Raw genomic sequence first — 20111 nt, 5'->3', positions numbered from 1 at the left:
AACGAGCTTTGTAACTTTTTGTTTCCTTTTTTTCATATTTTTTACACGCTTCCCCTGTAACGCCGTGATGCTTGTTATCTTTGCTTCAACAGCCAATCGCATGGCAATCGTATGGCCATACGCGATTTTACGAGCTAAACGATGCTCTTTATAGTTTTCATATATCTGACGATAATTGTTTATTTTTCGAATTATTTAGAAATTTGATAGAGACGATGATTTCCTCAATACTCGTTTATTTTACAGATTTTTTATCTTTATTCCATTTCGAAACTCGTGATTTTTCTGATGAAAAATCTTGCGAATCTATAAATGCTTGTAAAATTATAAGACCCTATTATTCTTTTATATGCCCTTTATCGAGCGAGCGCTCGAATATACACATAAAAATATGGTTCGCGGCTCTCGGGAAATCTTAAGTCTTTTAAAGACAGAAAGTGCTCTCGTTTTAAAACTCATGGCTTCGACGTTTGACGATCGTTAAAACTTTACAAAATTGTTCGAAACTTTATGAACTGTCGCTTATATATATATCTCGGAAACGCCTATTATAATAATATCTGCCATCATTACGAGAATATTTAAGCTGCCCAACGATTTTATAAAGGAACTCGTTAGAATGATAAATGTATGTCATTGAGATGATTTCACCGACCACTAATTATAACGTAACTCTACCGATGCTCTTTATGCTCGTAGGCGTACTACACGATTTTCATACTTCAGGTATCGCGTGCGACTGTATAATTAGGAGCAAACGTGCAGTTAAAGACAATTGGACGCCAGGGATGATTACAAGAAACTTGTTATAGCTTCCGTTGCGAGGGCGTCGGACTAATAACGGTATCATTCCTCAAATTACGCTTATATGGTTGTTTGAGTGGATCTCACTGTAAACGAGGAGCATCCGGATACTTATAGAGAAACTTTCCGTTTAAATAGACTAAAAAAATCAATCGCTGAGCGAATAAAGAGCTAGGGGAAAAAAGCAGTTACTTCGAAAACCTAAACTTTTCGCGCTGGGAAGAAAAAAGCTGCTATTAAAGTATAACCGATTGAAAGTTCCGCATAATGAGAGAGCTAATTATTCTAAAACAGAAAGAACATTAGTGTTTTAAAAAAATCTAATATAAAAATCTAGCAACGGATTAACTTTTTTATAGCAAAGATAATCGAGATTTTTTTACGGATTTTAAATGAAATCATAATGAAAAGAACTGCACCGTTGTATTTGAATATTTAGTCTATATTTCTTATTGAACGCTTTTACACATCCAAATGTAAGAATGTAGAAATGGAATTTGAAAAAATTCTCTCATCCAAAGAAGAGTCAACTGAGTCCACTATTCCTTCAATGTGGCCCTTCAAAAGTTATGAGTGAAAACGAGCGAATAGAAAGCCGAAGAAGGACTATATAGATTGCGATCAAACGCATCCCGCGAATCCCGGACACAGCCCGGAACCCATTTACATAGAAAATCGACGTTAAGTCAATTCCCACGAATATGCGATCGGGCGGAAAAACGATCGGTGCAGCCGTCGCCCGGAAGCATTACACCGATCTATATATGATCAAACACGTTCGCGAGATACTGGCTGTCATTTCCATAATTACTGCGCCAGCTATTAAGGAATTTTCTGCAAGCGGAATTCGAAAGGCGCAGATATACACCTCGTTTTACACGAGAGCAAAGACGACGCCTCGGCGTTTTTATTGTTTGGCCCTTCACCCGAGGGTTCCCTTTTGCGCGTTTATATCCTTCTTATTCTCGTCCAACTCAATGATCCGCGATCGATACCGTCCGATCTTGCGAAATACCGACGGCGGCGAATGTGTGCAGATTCGGTCGGTTCTATGAGTTACTTGTAGCCCGCGTCAGGCCCTGGTATCGGCATTCGCTTAGATGCATATCCTTCTCTTCTCGAATACTCAACCCCGGGTATTTGCATAGCCGCGTGTATTTCGCCCTGAAAGAGCTTTCCACCCGACTGATCCTTGCCGTCTCCCGACCACCGACGTCTTTTCCGTATCCGCGATGATGAAATCTTCCGTGTTACTGCGCCGTAAAAACGAAATGAAACTATCGAATTTTTTCGCGAACTTTGCGCAGACCCGGACGCGCGAAAGAGAAGGAGCCGAGGCTAAAGCTAGAGTTCGCCGTTGTTGTCGTCGTCGGTCGCAATACGTATTTCCTTCCCCCCCGAGATGCAATCTCGCATACGCCTCTCGCGAATTCCGCCTTCGTCGAGATGACGACTTACGTCGCGCGAGATTGTTTTAAACGTGAGCACGGTGTATGCCGCATACGACGTATAGTACCGGAGTTACAGTGTCTGTGCTTATTCGAAACCAGTTTGCGAATCCTCGTGCTGCCGCACACGCGCCGCATATAAGTCATCTTTTGTATTGCGTCGTATTTCCGTCTTCCCCTTTTGTCATTTTGCACGATGAGAATACGCGGAAAGTCGCGACTGTACGCGATTCTCTTTTCCATCTTCTCGTCTATATTATATACATTATTCGATTAGCAAATGAATATTTTTTTACACAGAATGTTAAAATGTTTGAGCATTATATTTAGGTCAGTTTGCACAAAATTTAAAAATAAATTTATTCCGAATAAATTATATTCTGAATTGTATAAATGGAGCTATGTTATTCGGATTTTTGTTTTAAATATAACATGACATTTTAAATTGACATTTTCGCTCATTTGATATTTAGCTTTATTTTATTTTCTTTAATCTAAATGTCAAGTTTCACACAGTTTCACAGAAGATTTCTAAAATGTACATTCAATATAAATTTATTATTCAGAGTTACCTTCGGAAAAGTTCAAATGTCAAATGGTATTAATATTAAAATAGAAATGCTCTTTAGTTAAAATGTGAAAAGCTCAGCAATGCCCTTTTCGTTCTTACTCGTGCAACTAAATGTATATACTATGATCTTCATTTATATCCCTTTATCCTGAGCCGCTGATGTTACATCGTCGCAGTCGTTACCGCCAGACAGTCGGAAGCACTGAACTCGCATTTGAATTTTAAACGATATTCGTCGATCCTCGAGCATCGATTGTTGGCTCCTTGATGACCTCTCGTTCGCATTAAGTTGAACAATTCTCGAAAAGAAGGGCATTTCTTTCAAGCTGTTGTTCATACATTTCGTGCTTTTTACATTAATCCCTTCAATCCGAAACACTCTCTATAAAAACGATAAAACTTCATATATTATTTAAAATCAATAATTCAAGGTAAAATTTCATATATTATTTAAAATCAATATATCTATATTGATAAAATTCACGTTCAATTAATAGTATCACAAAATACATAACGATAATAATAGGATTATATTTTATACGTGTCGAACAACGATGAAATAAAATTGATAATTTAACGCGACGTTTATTAAATTATACGGGTATTGTGCTTGTGACTTTTTGACGTATTGTTTCGAAATACGATGTGATTTCAATCGACAGCAAAAATTACAATATGTATCATCTCTTTTATAAGAACTGTCTAATTTAGACATTGAGACGGCGAACCGAAATTCCGAAATTTGGAACGCATTTGCGGTTAGTCAGCCGTAATGTAATTAGGATGAAGCATCGTGTTCCACTACTGAGAATCATGATTTTCGAACCGGATATGCATCCCTGATGAATGCGTTCATATCCTGCGCACGATAATTAACCTGCTCGACTAGCCGGCTGTCTTGTAATTTTGCAAAACACGTGCTCTTAATTATTAAGCGACTAATCTCGCGGAAATTCATCGCTAATTAACATACTATCATCTGCATCGTTGGGTGTGAGATTGTTGGAACGATCTGTTTTTTACATGATTCACATGAATCGCCCATTAAGATATACGCCAATTGTTTGCTTTTTGCAAAATGAATATTACAGCTTGAGTGCAAATAAAAGAATTTCATCAAATTCTTCTTTCGTTAAAAATTTCGTTAAATTCTACTATCTTAAAACTAAGAGAACAAATCTTACAAATTGTTATAACGTGATTTCTCGTTTTATGAGAATAATTCCTAGCACAATAATGTAATTCTTAGCTTATTCTTAAAGAAGCTATTGTTCTTGGCTGTATTATCTGACTTACCAATTCACAATGTATTTAAACTTAAAGTGCAATAAATGACGAGACTGTAAATTTTCGCAAAAAAACTCGATAAAATCTCCAGCAGGGGACGAAGAAGAGGGAATAAATCGCGCTGATGTTTCCGCGAGCACCTAACTATCGGCCATTCATTACGGCAGCCGCTGCAATGGCTCGGAGCCGAACTGGCGTTCCCGCAATTCATACTGTGACATGATGCTTGATAACAAAGGAGGCCCAGGGATCTTCCTCCGTATTAATAGACGGCCGAGTCTACCATAACTAAGGGTGGAATAGTTAAAAGCACCCACTCTTGCCGGTAAACGAAGACGGAGAGTAATGTACGACGAGCGTCGTTCTCCGGCCTCAAGCTTGCTCGATCCCGGAGGGAGGAAAGCAGCAGTGTAATAATTAGCGCATCACATAACCATGTGTATGTGTGCATATATGTGTTCGTATACGCGTGCATTAATCCCAAACTTGTCATCAGCACATGAATCATCGACGGATGACGCGATTAATTATGACACTAGAAGGCCGATTAATCTCTCGAATTCGCTGCTCGGTCCCCGCGCGATGCGTTACTCATACGCGACAGAGAAAGAAGGACACTTCCGTTTTTACGACGCTTTTGCGACATGTTATGATCGATTGTGACGCATCGCGTTCATCAACTGCGAAAAGAGGTCGGCACATATTGACTTTGCTCACTTCGAATCGCTTTTTGACATCACACTTGGAGCTCTGATCATGCTTATCTTCTAACTGTGATCTCCACTTTAATACTACTATAGACTTACACGAGCCGCGTTATATGCAATTAAATTAATTCTCCACGCCTGCGAATGTAATATGATCTTTCGAAGCGATAAGTAATCTTTGTCATTAATTAATTAGGCCACTCCGGCTTGAAGGCAATTAACTGCAATAACATATCAAAGTCTCTATCATATAATATTGCGCTGCAAAAGCGATCGATTATCAATAGAAAAAAAGTCTTTTTTTCGCTATTTATGAATAAATATGTGCATAATACATTCGTATAAAGTTATTCTCGGACTCTAAAAGTAATTTGCCAGGAAAGATACGGTACACGTGATTTATCGAATCAGTCCGCTCATTTATATAAATATGGACCAGTGGAAAGCGGCACTTTCTCAGCGTCGCTCTTTCGCGAGAGACTTACGGACCCATCGGACTATCGCGACGCGCGTTTGTCTCGCAATCGGCTACTGACAAAGATAGAAATAAGATTCAGCCCGTGGAAAGAGGAAGAGAAACTCACCTGCTACATCGCCACCCGCGAAGAGACCGCGCTCTCCTCCGCGCACGTAGCACTAACTGAAAACAGGCGTGAATCGCTGCTCACTGATCACTTGTCAAACACGCCGGTCCCCATGCGGAGCGCTCACAACACTCGTTAATCGTGTCCTCTGTCATCCCGGATACGAGAGCGAGTCGCTCAACAAATCGTCGATCCTTCGGCAATTCTACCCACGAGGAAAATCCATTGGCGATTGATCCTGGCTCTCGTCCACAGCGGGGTATCGCAATCGCCGTGAAAGAAGGATAACGAAAGGAAGATAGGGAGAGAAAGAGAGAGAGAGAGAGAGAGAATGGATGATAGTCGCGTGCGCGGCAAAGGCGCGTGCGGTCCGGACGCGGAACGTGAATGCCGCTTGGTAGAAGCGACTGAACTCCGCCAGGCCGGCGGAGCGCGCAGGTCCTACGGAACGTCCTACGTCGAGCTCCGGCAGAGCCACGGACAGGTTACTCGTCTCGCTCGGCGAGGGAAAATACTGCCGCCATACAACCCCCCGAGTGTTGCCGAGAATTCGTCGCTTAATAAGTTCGCTCCAAACCTTCGGGGAGGTTACGCAACCGGGAGACGGAAACACGCGTATGCGAGAATTTTTGAGACGATTAAATAGATAGATAGATAGATGAAGATATCTAGCGCGTATTCACGAAAATTTAAATTCTTTCGAGCAATTACTTATTTTAATCTTTTCTAATATATGAAAATATTTATTTATGTAGTGAGTTATATAATGCATATTTGTGCAATTGAAATGAAACGAGGAGAAATTTTTTCTAATTCATCAAAAGTTCATGAATTCTGTATTAAATATAGAGCAAAAACGATATTTAATATAAAATAAAATAAGTTAAAAATAAAAACAAAAAAGAATGACAATAATGTAAAGATGTACTCTATAATTTGAGTGAATTATAGATTAATTGATGAATCTGGGAAGAATTTACGTAATTCATTTTGTTGCGATACTTAGGTTGAAAATAGCAATGGATTAAGCTTCGTTTCTTCTGGATAACGACTTGTAAAACAATTTCTGCCACAGAACTTCCGAGGTTTATGGAATCTCAATTTAAATAATTAATGCACATAACAATCGGTGACAGATGTTACGGTTGACGGTCGATGTAATAACGAATATCACGCGATGAAGAGAAGTTCGTTCGGCGCACATTTCACGAAATCCGTCCTGATACCTCTATCTCTCTTTCCCGGGACTTTGGCGTTGAAACGCCGAAAGCGATTTCTATAAAATATTGCAGGTAACGCTACCATTTTTCTGGACATCCAATTATATCCAGCACGCATTCATCGCGAGATTTTCGTGCTCTTCGTGATTATCGCGTTTCTACGAACGTTCTCGAAAAACTCCTCGCAATTAGTCAGTCGATCGATATCGCGACTGCCGCCCATTTGCAAAGATATTTGCGCAAACAAATTCGTGCTGATACATTTGAAAAGAAAAAAGAAGAAAAAAGGAATTATTCTCCAATCTACAATGTTCGATGTGTTGCAAATTGTACGATTTATTTTGGCCAAATGCACACATCGCTGTATAAATGTCTTATTTATACATCGAAGGGTGCATTCACGAAACGCTGCCTCGCTGCGTAAATTTCGCATAAATGAATTAACCGTTTCGAATTGGTCCATTTATTCACGTGTATATCCCCCTTCCCATAAAACTCTCGAGGAGCTTATTACTGGCTAATACTACTTTACTCCTTATTTATGACCGGACAACGGCGGGCGCGGCGCACCTCCGTAATACGTGTGGCTTGCGAATATCGAGTTGCCGCGATTCACCATGCATAATATTAGCACGATATTATAGTTCCGTCGTGGATTACGGAAGGGACCGAGCCGAATACCAAATAAGGATTTTACGACTGTCTAGGAAATCCGTGATTAGGTTCTCAACTATGCGAGCTGAGTCGCACAATGTAACCATCACTTGCGCGCGTTCAAGCATTCGTAGCTCATCGACATGCTGGCGGCTCCTGTTCGGATATATTGATCCAAGATGAAGATGAAGCTTCAATCTATTGTTTTAGTACAGGATATATTATAAGCTGAAAGTAACGTGTTTAAATATTGCTACAGAAACGTTGTAGAGAATTTACTTCTAAAATATAAAACAGGCCATATTAATATCCCGAATTATATTATATTCTGCCTGGGTCAAAGATGCAACCTTTCTGTTATATCTGATTATCGAATTAAAAATTATTCGGCGTCATAGAATCTGCCCCCCTAAAATAAAGCAGACCATTCAATATCGGGGATTATATTACATTCTGTCTGGATCAAGATGCATCCTTTCCTTTATATCTATATCTGACTGCTGAATTAAAAGTTAATCGAGTTGGAAGTAAATTACGTTAAATCGCTGGTGAATTTCTTTTGTGGCAAAACCAGAGATGAGCTTATAAAAATGGTAAAGTCTTTATTTCCGCAATTTGTTCCTGGCATACGCGCACCGTTCGCATTTAGATTCCGTGCAAGAATTCACTTTGCGAGTCTTATTCCGTGTTCTTTACTTCCATCCAAAATAAAATAGAAGAAAAGGTATTTATAAAATCCATAACGACGAAACTGTTGTTCGTCGAGTCCGTTTCATCTCGTACCGTTTATCTCGATGCAAGATACAATAATAAAGATATCCATTTATTGATTACGCAAATAAATTTTCGATATATCTTTGATTGAAATATTAAGTATACTACTTTCGCATATATATGTTTTAATTAATAATTATTTTCCTTTTATTTATATTGACATAATGCACTGTTGAAACTGGAAAGACATATTAAATACAAATGTTAATAGAAACATAAAATATATCAATTAAATTTAAAAAATATTTACTTATTATTTTATTGTATATTTAACTATTTAAATACATACTTGCTTAATTTATTTCATCAATACATTAATACATTTATACATAAATTTAACGTGATACTACGAATTAATTCTTACATACATTAATATTTTTTCTGAAATATAAAAGTTTGAGAAAATCCACAAATGGAAAGTTTCATGTCGCGGAATACGAGGAGGAGAATACTTTTATTCGTATAAAAATGGGGCTCATACGGGAATTTCAATAGTCGTTCTGTCTGATATTGAGCAGCGGAGTATTTTGCGCGGAGAGATCACGAAATTGCAAAAAATACGATCTTATAGTCCGTTTATTATGTTTGCGCGAGGGTTATTTCAATCGCGGCTTATTATTGAATTTTCGTCAAATTCAAATATTCATTAAATAAGATTATTTTGGTGAGCGTCGTAAATTCGGCCTCGGAAGCGTCGGTTCCTTGCTTCGCGGCTAAACGATTTTCCCGTGACAGTTCTGGAATCGCGTTTATCGATTCGCGTCCGCGCGTCTGTTTTTTTGCGTATGATTTATTAATGCACGTACAAACATGAGGCGTTTTGCATGATACTTCGTCTCAATTAACGTCATCCGTTTTCGCGGCAGTGGCTTTTTTTAAAAGTGATCGACAGACTTAGACCGCCGAAAAAATGAAGGTTGAATTTGTTGTGGATCTGATAGCAATAATTTAAACATTTTTTATATGATTTTTTGGAAGAGGAGAAAGAAACGTATCGATAAAAGTTTCAAGCATGCGTCATGCGTAGCGCTAGAGAAATGTGCATGCATGGATAATAAAATTGAGATCCTTACTGAAAGAGGACGATCATTATCGCACAACGTCGGAACACGCGACGGCGCTCTAATGATTTTACGTATGTCGTCGACTCACAAGTTTCGCATGCTTCGCGCGTGTCGCAATTAAAACGTAACGATCTCCCGTCGTGCACATAGAGATTCGACCGGACGTGTCGTGCTGTTGCGTCTGCTGTCGATAATGTCATCTGTTTTAGTTTCCGGAATGAAAGAAATTCGCCTGTGGAGCGCCTCGTGTATCGATTACGAATACACAGATTATGACTCGCTTCCATTTGCTCATTATATAGTCCCTCTGATTTATAATCACATATTACATAAATCGACTAATGAAGAATAATCTAGTCCCTCTGATTTATAATCACATATTACATAAATCGACTAATGAAGAAATAATCTTTTTTACAGATGTTCCAGAATGTGATGTGACTTGCCGGAATAAGAGCCAAAAGAAAAGGATGGAAAGGCGCCGATGTCATCGTAGAATGAGAGTTTTGGAATTTTATTAAGTAAGTTGAAAAGAATGTTTACTTTATGCAATTTTATTTTTAGTATTTTTAATTATTAAACGGTAAAGAAAGTTGCATTTTAAACTTTGGGGGTAAGTTCGAAGACGCTAAGAGAGGGTTGTTTACAAAAGTTTAAAAACTACCGCATTATAAAACTGCGCTATCTTATTTAAAATAAGTATTAACGAGACAACTTGGCAAAAGTAGCGCAATTTTTCTTTTTAAATTTGATAAAAAGTAACCGCGTGCGCGGGGTAAACACCATAATTCCTCTGTCATAAATGTCTCGCGTTCGAATACTTTCGCGGCCGCGGAAACGGCTTATTTATGATCGCGCCGATAATTCGTCATGTTACGTCGCGGCCGAACGTCTGCGAGCGAACAATTAAAACGATTTTGCTCGCGTGCCTGCAAGCGCAGCAGTTGCAGCGCAATCATCGTCGCGCTCGCCCGCGGCTAAATTGCAAGCCGCTGCTCCGGGGTGCATTCTGACTGCATTCGACTGCAGTATTCGCCGGCGCGGGACTTTCGACACGATCCACCGATTTTGCCGTGCGCTGCAATTACATTTGAAACGGTTGACGATACCGCCCGCTTCGAGTGCAACGGGATGGCGGCGGTGGCGGCGATCGCCACTTTTCGAATTATTATTACGTGCCTGCCTTTGGCCCGGGAATACTCGTGACACGTGCGCTCGTTGCGCTCGAAACACGTGCGACCTACTACCCACCGTTTACTTACTCCTGCACCGACCGACGATGGCGAATATACATACATGTGTATTTCGTACCGTACGCCCGTAAAGATCCGCTGTCGCAGTCGGAGCAAACAAAATTTCCGCAAATAAAATTTATCCCCGTATAATAAATACCGGCTGACTCGGCCAGAAATTTCGACCTCGGCTCTGGAATATAATGATAAATTCTCTGAATTTATTTCAAAAAATTATGCTGGTTTCGCGCGACGCTCGGCAGATTTCTAATATTATATTTCGCAATTTTCTTACTTCGCGGGAGATTTTTTAATGCGAAAAATATCACGCAGTTTCAAGCAGACTTTGCTCATGTATAAAACTCGTGTAAATAAACACGTAGCTCCGTTCAATCTCATAATCATGGACGTGATTATTTTATCGATGAAGGATGGAGCGCTCTAATCATTTATTTCATAGATAAAAATCACAATAATTGATGACGGCAATGAATAAATACACGCGGGTGAGAGATGATTCGAATGAAACGTGGCAACACATCCAATGTAATAATAATTATTAATGTTTATTACCGCTTTTGATTTAATAAATTCGTAACAGATTTATCGAATATTAAAAAAGACATTATGACATAATGAGGTAAAGCCACTTTTGACATGTGTAATAATATAATGCGCGACGTGCATAAATGTATGGCGCTCATTGTTCGTTGGACGCACTTGACACCTCTCGACGTACGATAAACGAGAACGATTATTGAATCCCGAATTAATGATTAATTTCGCTTGTAAATGAAGATATATACCACGCGCGATGCATTATGTATTAACATTATCCGATGTGAGATACGAACAAAAACACGTTCCGGCTCTCTGACGAGCGCGGGATCGGTAATAACGTTATCGATGCGAACGGCAATCGAAGCGCACGATGCGCTTTTATAGTTTGTACAAAGCGGCGAATTCCAAACATACACAACGGTGCGATGGAAACAATTCGGCCGCCACTAACGTTGCCGTGTTTTTCAATTTATTACGGAATGATCTTTGCGTGCGGCGGTAACGTATCGCATCGTCGTATCGTACCAGCGTTACGTTGAAATGAATGTATTATTTTACCGCGTTATATTTTCATATATCTATCTATATATTTTATATTTTCATATATCTATCTGCTGCTTGCAAATGAATGCGTCGCATTAGCGTTGCATTCATTCGTACGTTCGTTACGGAGAGCAAACAACTCCACGTCCGCTACTATAACTATCGTTTAAACGCTCATTTACCGATAAGGATTAATAATTAATTTAGGACTTATAATTGCGCGAATTGCATCGAATATATCACGAAGCGTCGATAAATCCGCCGCTCGTTGATTCGTATAAATTTCGATATATTGGCGGCGAAACGCGTCAATACAGTCTTATTTAATCGTTTCGCTCGTTTCATCAACACATATTATTCCACATATATGAGAGGCAAAATGGAATTTGTATCTTTTCACGCGATATCCCCCGAAGCCAGAATGAATTCAACGGAAACGCGCGCGTATGACAAAGGGCATTTTATAACAAAATCCGGTTCGCTGTTTTTCCACGGTTATAAATACAAAATATATGATAACAGAGCGGCGGGTACTCGTTATTCCAAATTCCCTCGAAATTCTCGATTACGCGTATTTGCGGATAAACGACATAAATAGGGTCGCAAAAGAAATAAAGTAACACCGATTAATATTTATCGCACTTTATTAAATGTTTTACTGAAAGTGTATTTTTTTATTATTCATTATTTGTTTATCCCACGTATCGAGATGCAAAAAGAGATGAAAAGAATACGTAAAACATAATTAATTTGTTATGTTTTTATCTTCCAGTAGGCGCGACAAGATTGACGATAATAGTCCGCGATTTAAAATTGAATCGCGCTTTCGATGCGCTCATCGATCGCATTGTTTCGCAATATCTGACAGTGCGATTCGCGAAAATCGTTCCCGTTGCAGGATGCGTTTTTACACGAGAGACCATTGAATTTTGCCAGCAAATATTTACCACGCGCCACACTGCCGAATACCTGGCGGCCGCAACGTAATACGCCGTCATCGTCGCCGTTGTCGTCGAGACAATACACACACGTACACACACATACACATACGGTATTTCGGCGATGCAGCGCGCCAGGCATGCTCCCCGAGCATGCAGTTATGCGAAAGCCGAAAAACCGTGTTCGCAGCCCGGCTCGTCTAATGTGTCGCTGACACGGTTTCTGCTGCGACGAGGCGGATTTGTAGTATGTATGCGCAATGCGTCCCCAGAAGCAGAAAGCTCTTACAAATTTCTGCGAAAATGTGTATACAATGACAAGTTTGGAATTTTGCTTCGGCTTTAAAAATAACGCTTGCGGTTTCCCACTAGCCACGTAGACCGGAAATCCGTGTTATATTTATTTAACGCGAGTAAAGATGTTATTTGCGAGTTATATCTTGTATATTGTACGCCTGATTTAGCGACGAAATATTTCATTTCATTATAACGAGCCCAAAAATGCACCCGTGTAAAAGACTACCGATCATAAATCTCGTTGTCGCGGCAAATTTTCTAGCTCGCTAAAATGGACGGAACGACAGAAGCGTGACACCGGGGTGCGTGTTCGCAGTTCGTCACGCAATATTGTTGTCGTCGGCGAGTAATCTTATTTAACACGCGGACGAGCGGAGAGATTTTTGCGGCGGGAAAATCGCGCGACGTCGAATGCAAGCTTTTCGAGACATTCAGCAGTCTGCGAGGGCTCGGATCCTCTATACTCTCACCACCCTCGGTTTCTCGGCGCGGTTCCGAGCAACGGTAAGGAAAATGGGGAAAAGAGGAGGATAGGAAGAGGAAGAGAGTAACCGTACTCTCTCGAGAGTATGGTTACCTGGGACTCGTGACGTTACGGTTCGACAACCGGGAGTACCTACGTAGTCGCTCTTTCCGCATCCTTGAGCCGCGAGACTCGGTTCTCTCTCTGCTCGATCTCGTCGTATTCACGACGTACCACTATGTGTTACGTGTATGTGGCATACATATACGTATACATAATGTGTTCTCCATATTCGCTCACGCAGCAGGGAGACGAGAGCGTTTCCAGAGATTTCGTCGAGCGAGAACCGTCCTAGAAATTTCGTATGACGTGGCAATGTGGCATTTTATCGAGGCCTCGTATAGTGTTAAGATTGAGTGCGTATATAAGGGGCTGCATGTCAAGGGCTTTGACGTTTCGAAGCTAGGGGAAGTTACAAATATAATTATAGAATGTATATTCTTTCTTTTAACGTCTTCCCAAATTTTCCCTTGAGCTTGCTTGCCTCTTTCTAAAGTTTGCTAAAATGTTAATCCCATCTTAATCACATCTATTTTATCATTTCTCATCAAAATATAAATGCGTGGGTATATAATCTAAAACAAATTCTGTATCGGAGATAATAATACTGTCGTTGATAAACACGTAAAAACGCTTCGCAAGAGAGAACGGAACGTGAGATCTCAAATGAAATTCCAGAAATGTCCGACTTGATTGAATCCCATAAATACACAGACACATCGGAGCGAATGCGAACGCGTGTTCCGGGATGTGGAAGAGAAAGAGAGAAAGAGAAAGAGAGATGAAGCTTACTTGGCAGAGCCCAGGAATTCGGTTGCACCTGCGAACGACTTTATCGCTCCTGGAGGAGTGCAATTACCGTGCCAACGCTGCCTCTCGGACTCTCCACGTCCAGCAGTCTAAAGGGGCATTTTTTCGATGGACGAGATTGATTCTGAGAGAACTAAAGTCCTGAGGGCTTATCGAGATCCGCGCCCTACTTTCCTTTCATTTCCACTATTCTTTTTTCTCGTCCTTTCTTACTTTTATTTTGTCCCCCAACTGGACGAGTTGTCCTTTGAACAACCAACTGGTAGTACTGCAGTACGAGCAAGTACATTGAGATTTTTTAACCTAGATAACTTAAGGAAATCACCTCGAGCAAGTGAAAATAATACAACACGAACGATTTTCACAATCATGATTTATCATTAACTCCTCTTTGATATTTAATGTCAAGTTAGTTTATAAGCATGTTGTTTTTATAATTATATTATATGCAAATATATTTGATTAATTTTTGGAATTGATGAAATAAAATTTTGCACACAGGAAAATAATAATAAATATGCACAGAGCAAGTTTTAAAAATAAAAACGAATATATATATTATGAGGTAGACTTTAGTTTAACGAGCGAAAGAACTGCAGCAATACTACCAAGTCAAGAAAACTAACAAGCAATTAAATTTGCGCGTAATAACTCAAGGAACAAGATTGCGAAATCGATGTTACTTCAATTACGAATGAACATCGATGTTGCATGATGCGGACCTATGAGCGGACGAGCATTTAGCCCGGACTTATCCTGAGATCTCGGTATATTCGCGCGGTAATACTCGGCCATTTATAACCCCGCAGTTAAAGGGCATAAATCACGGGGGAAAGTAAATGTACGCACATTTAAGTTACTACCGCGGACGCGTGGTGTACGTGCCATCTCGCCATTGTTCCGACGGCCAAGATTCACGGCTCTCTGCTTGCCCAGCTTTTGGAATATGATCTTGCTCTTTAGTGCATCTCTCGCGAGAGAGGAGGAGAAAGAGAGGAGCATAGAGCTGCTTTTGCTCGCAGCTTTTCCCGCAAACAACGTATCTCACACGGCGAGATTGTACTCGACACTTTAATGCGATCAACGCTACGATGAAATGCTGCTAATAGATGCTTCATGCGCATACATTATTTAGCAAAATTATGGTTTTCGAGAAATACAGTTTTAAATTGTTACAATTCCAAAATGCTGTTAATAGAACGAGAGCTGTGGAACTAAATGGAAACTTGTTTTTAAATCCGTAACAGTAACTCGAGTTTTCAAACGCGATTGTGTAACAACTTTAAATGTCTAAATTGCGCGAGAGTTTGAAAATTGATCTCCATATAGAGCGGAACGACGCGGACGTGTCTGTGACCAGGTTGAAAATGTATATTAGAGCGGCGAAAGTTACAGTGGAACTAATTTGACGCAGTGGGCTCCTTTGGTTTCACGGCCTGTGAATCTCAATTTTATGTACGAACTTGTTCAGCGAGTTGCTCATTCAAGTTGGAATTAGGTGCGCTCTTAAAGGGGTATTTAAGTAACCATAATGAACATTCGTTATGGTACGACACAAAGATAAAAGAACGACACAAAAACTTGAGGAACAATAGACAGTTCGATGAAATGTGCAAATAATTTTTAAAGTACTCGGTATCTGGAAAATATAATATAAATATGCGGCGAGAAAAGATTTATTAAACTTTTTAATATATTTTCCACTCGAAATAAAACCGACTCTTTATTTTTTATAATGATGTCACCTCGCAGTGTAATTTTATTTTTAAAGATTTATTTTTGAATGGTTAAAATTTCGGAAATATTTTCGAGTGCTAAAAATTGCTATTGAAAGCACTGTAAATATCGCAGGAAGAAACGATACTTTCAATTTTTTCATACGAGTGTAATCGAATGTTTAAAATTGCACCTAGGTCGCTTCTCGATATACGGGAGACTGACGTCACACCGATATCGAAATACTGCTGATTCCGTACAACGAAAATACAGTGGCTGCTCCCGTTGAGCCAGCCTTTACGCGATATTGATCTCGTGTAGCACCAGAGAACCGAGGCTCAGCTCACTGTAGCATTAAATGTTGTTGTAGGACCGCTGACTGTACAACGATGCGGAATATTATGGAAAATTTACTCCGACCACCATATGGAACATATATACACGTACACACATGTAGTTGTGTCATGCAATCCCAGTCATTTGTTAGAAAAATCAGGTGGAAAGAATAAAGAGTAGCTTATTCTACTTTAGGAGACTTAAGAATAAAATTAAAATTAAGAATAGAACGTTATAGTTAGGAGTCTATAATTATAAATAGTAAAAAATAATTATAACAAATGATCTACAACTATCAACCTGAAGAAATTTTCTGGAAGTATTTATGTCGGAGAAAGTAAAAATCTAAAATTAGAGAAACAGAATAAAAAAGGGAGAAATGGATTTTAAAACACTTTGTACTAAAATACATGATATATTTAGATATTAAGAAAATAACGAAAACAGGAATATTTTAATTTTACATTTGAAAAATGTCCCCGAAATCAACGCAACGTGTGCGAAATTGAAAATATCGCGGACGAAATGTAGGGCGCTTTGATATTATGCGCCATTTCGGGATAAAAAGTAGCGCGATATACATTCGACAACAGCACAGTTGACATTGTGCCATGTTTGTTAACGGAAAAAATACACAAAATAATTCTTATTAAATTGCCCGTGTGTTGCGAGAATTTCGACATTTCATTTTACGCGTGATACGAATTATGAAATATTCGGCGAATTTTTCTGAAACGCAAAAATTGCTCGCAGCGAACCAGTCCGGGCACGTGTTATTGTGCGTTTCGTATCGCGAAAAAGGAGATCGATAAAATGACAAATTCCCGGTCTGAATTCCACTGTTCTAGATATCCTCCATGCGCGAATGAAATCTCTCTGTATCTTTTCATTAACTCACATTAAAATTAATATCATGCTATACCGAGAGGTTTGCGTATCCATCTTCGCGATGTTTCACGAATGGATTCACGAACGATCTACGTTTGTTTGTTCTACCAGTCGCGTCGCTGTTTTTCCTTCGATCATTATACTCCACTATCGCTCACTCCCGCAAAATCCTTTTAGTTTCTTCCCCTAGTTAAGAGTTCGTTCACGAATCGCGACGTTATAGTGCCATCAATGACAAGAACAATGGATTTTGCGAGATTGGACAAGATCCAACAATGGATCTCGCAAGATTTTTCGATAAAATGTCATTAATAATACGCCACTATAAATTGTAATTGCAATTATTTTTAATTATTTCATTGTGTACCTACTCTTGGATTATTATTGTATATTACACGATTTTGCAATATTACCGTTAGTTTTTCTTCGAGTGTTTGCGCATCTCGGCGAAAGTTATGCAGTATTCATAGTCGTGATTTAAATCCAACGCGAACAGGAGAAAGAGAGAATAAAGTTTGCGGAGGATATTTGCTCATCTCGTTGCAGGTGCATACCTGCGTAACTAATCAGAGGTACCTCGAGCTATGTAGCGCGGCGTTCACGATTTATATTCATTAAGTAAGGTACACGGCGCGAAGAAGTTACGAGGCCGGAAAGTTTGACGGGACGGGAGTATTTCATAAATCGTTTCGTTCATCGCTTCCTTTTTCCTGGCTAGCACAGCAGACCTTCGCGAGCGCAAATGTCTTGAGAGATCCTTTCGCGTCGAACGATTAGTCCTCGAAATTCTCGAGATTTTGCGCTATTACCTTATATCAATTTTATTAAAATATACTGTTTTTATAGGACGATTACCCTTACAGCCAGTCAATTAGAAACTGTTGGAACTGTCGGAGAAACTCATTCCGTTTGACCTGTAAACGTGCAAACGCGCGCGCGATCTTTTAACATAATTATGCAAAATAATTGAATGGAATAACATTTACACAAAAGGAAAGAAAATTAAAAACTTGGAAGAACCAAGATAAAAGAAGAAATCTTGATATTTGCATTTTACTTGAAACTTTACCGAACGAGGTAATTTTCAATATATAAGTTGATACGCGTAAAAGGAAGTAAACCACCTGAATTAGCTCCGTTAAAAATCATATCAAAACCGTATCGACTAAACGACATAAAATAGCAGCGGGTTACTGCCGCGGAAGGTAAAAGCTTTTACAGGAAATGAGCGCGAGAATTTCGTTCCCGGCTCGCCGATAGGAAACACTTACACCGACGCTTAAAAGCGAGACTGGGTAAACGATTGCAACTAGGTGGTGGGTATTAAGCGTAATCGATAATAGGTATCGACGGGCGACGAGAAATTCCCGCGATCCGCTAGGAATAAAGTCGGACAGTGGTAAACGTCGCGCTATAATCAGACGGCGGGCAATAACGCGGTCAGACAGCTGCGGCGACCGGCCTGTGGAACGTCGGGGGTAATGGTCCGCCGAGAAGTTGTACCGTCGGACTAATGGCGGCGATTAGTAGAAGTCAGTACGTTTTATCCTAGGACGCATAGAATTTCAATAAACCCCGCTGGGTGTTGGTCTGGCGAGAGAGAGAAAGAGAGGAGGGGGAAAGGGGGAGAGAACCTGGGGCGCACCAGCGACGACTATTCTCACATAGTTATAACCGTAGACGCTCGAATCCCATTTATTCGGCCTTATCTAGAACGGACGTGTCCGTTCGCGAATAGCACGCTCCCACTGCGAGATAATTAAAATTAGCTTATCTCGCCGGCGAACGGCTCGCCGGGAATAGGATCGGCAATAACATACAAGCGCCAGCGCGAATGAGGTTTTCTTTAATCATCGGCTCTAAAGGATGGGCCGGCTGCTCTCCCCGATGATAATCGCCGCGCGTTATTTCACCGCCCCCGACGTAACTTATTGTTAGGATCCCGTTACAAACACGCGTTACAGCGACGCGCGTCCGTTATACACCGAGGCTGGTTATATCCAGTCATCTGAGAACGTACATTAAAGTCGTGCTAGATCAAACGACCTACTTGTCAGTGATTTTTCAACGAAAGATAACGCGGGGATTAAAGTGAAAGCGTTACGTACAATTATCCCCATTTTCACTTCGATGTGGGCGCATCGCAATATTTTAGATGAAATTTTTCGATAACTCGCAACTGCTGTTTGCGCGCGATTCTCTATTTTCGAAACAACAATATCTTCTTTAGGTTAACGACGTGCCCCGCCGATATCCCGTTACGAAACTTGCCGCATAATTTACGGAAAGTTTGCAACGCTCGCGTTCCACGAATATAGCGCTAATTAAAATGGTATCCGTGTACGGGTATCCGTATATGCTTTACGTAGACGTAGTAGCGAATAAAACCGCGATGTAGACATATCGATTCGAAACTCGACGTTCGATATTTACGTTCGATATTTAATGCTCGCAATGTAGCTCCAAAAACGCGCGAATAATTCCCATGTCTCGTTACAGCTTGATGTACATTCGATATATTGAACAAAGGTGTCGCAGGGTTAAAGCGAAGACCAACCACAATGCGGCTGCCAGTGCAACCAATGCAACAGCTGGTATTTGACAAATTGAAGAGGGCCGTCGAGATGACAGTTATACATAGATACGTTGGTAAGCGCATCCATTTCCGGGTTAGCAATAATAGAAGCCTCGCGATATATGAAAGCCACAAACGAGTGAAATAATAATGGACTGATAGCACGATGAGACACGAAGAGATATCTCTTTTCCTATAACAATTTAATAAATGCAAAAAATACATGAATGCCTAAGCATGACATATAGATGCGTAATATTTCATTTAATTGAGGAATAGATTAATTTTGGCAATAATAATTTGATCGTATACTATGGGATAAATTAATATATTTCAAAACTGTCTTTGTAAATAAAGTCTTTGTTATAACAAATAGAGGAAATCATTACTATTATGCAATTTCTTCGATGTACTATGTGTACTAAAAAATTTAGCGCAATTTCCCTCATTAAGAGGAGTCACAGTAATTATAGAAATACACCTCTTCATATGTCTTACGATTCCAAACGAGATGAATTTTGCGCGACAGAGATCAGGATCAAAGAATTCTCTACAATTCTTTCATGTCCATCTCCGTAA

The 20111-nt window shown here is 39.8% G+C and overlaps 2 protein-coding genes across 2 annotated transcripts in view; one reads left to right on the top strand and one right to left on the bottom strand.

Annotated features, from left to right (window-relative positions):
• The window catches only part of Stub1 (STIP1 homology and U-box containing protein 1), a 190730-nt gene that overhangs the window by 74233 nt on the left and 96386 nt on the right, over positions 1-20111 (top strand). The window contains exon 2 of the mRNA XM_083085470.1: positions 9534-9634. The gene's annotated coding sequence lies outside the window, so the exon portion shown is untranslated. The remainder of the gene's footprint in view (positions 1-9533; positions 9635-20111) is intronic.
• The window catches only part of LOC145963504 (opioid-binding protein/cell adhesion molecule homolog), a 281149-nt gene that overhangs the window by 168835 nt on the left and 92203 nt on the right, over positions 1-20111 (bottom strand). The gene's annotated exons all lie outside the window — the stretch shown is intronic.

This window comes from Camponotus vicinus, unplaced genomic scaffold, assembly GCF_025532165.1.
Source record: "Camponotus vicinus isolate PSW18456_S1 unplaced genomic scaffold, iyCamVici1.0 SCAF_1, whole genome shotgun sequence".
Taxonomy (NCBI): domain Eukaryota; kingdom Metazoa; phylum Arthropoda; class Insecta; order Hymenoptera; family Formicidae; genus Camponotus; species Camponotus vicinus.
Note: the sequence above shows the minus strand (reverse complement) of the source record. Positions and strands in the feature narration are given on the sequence as shown.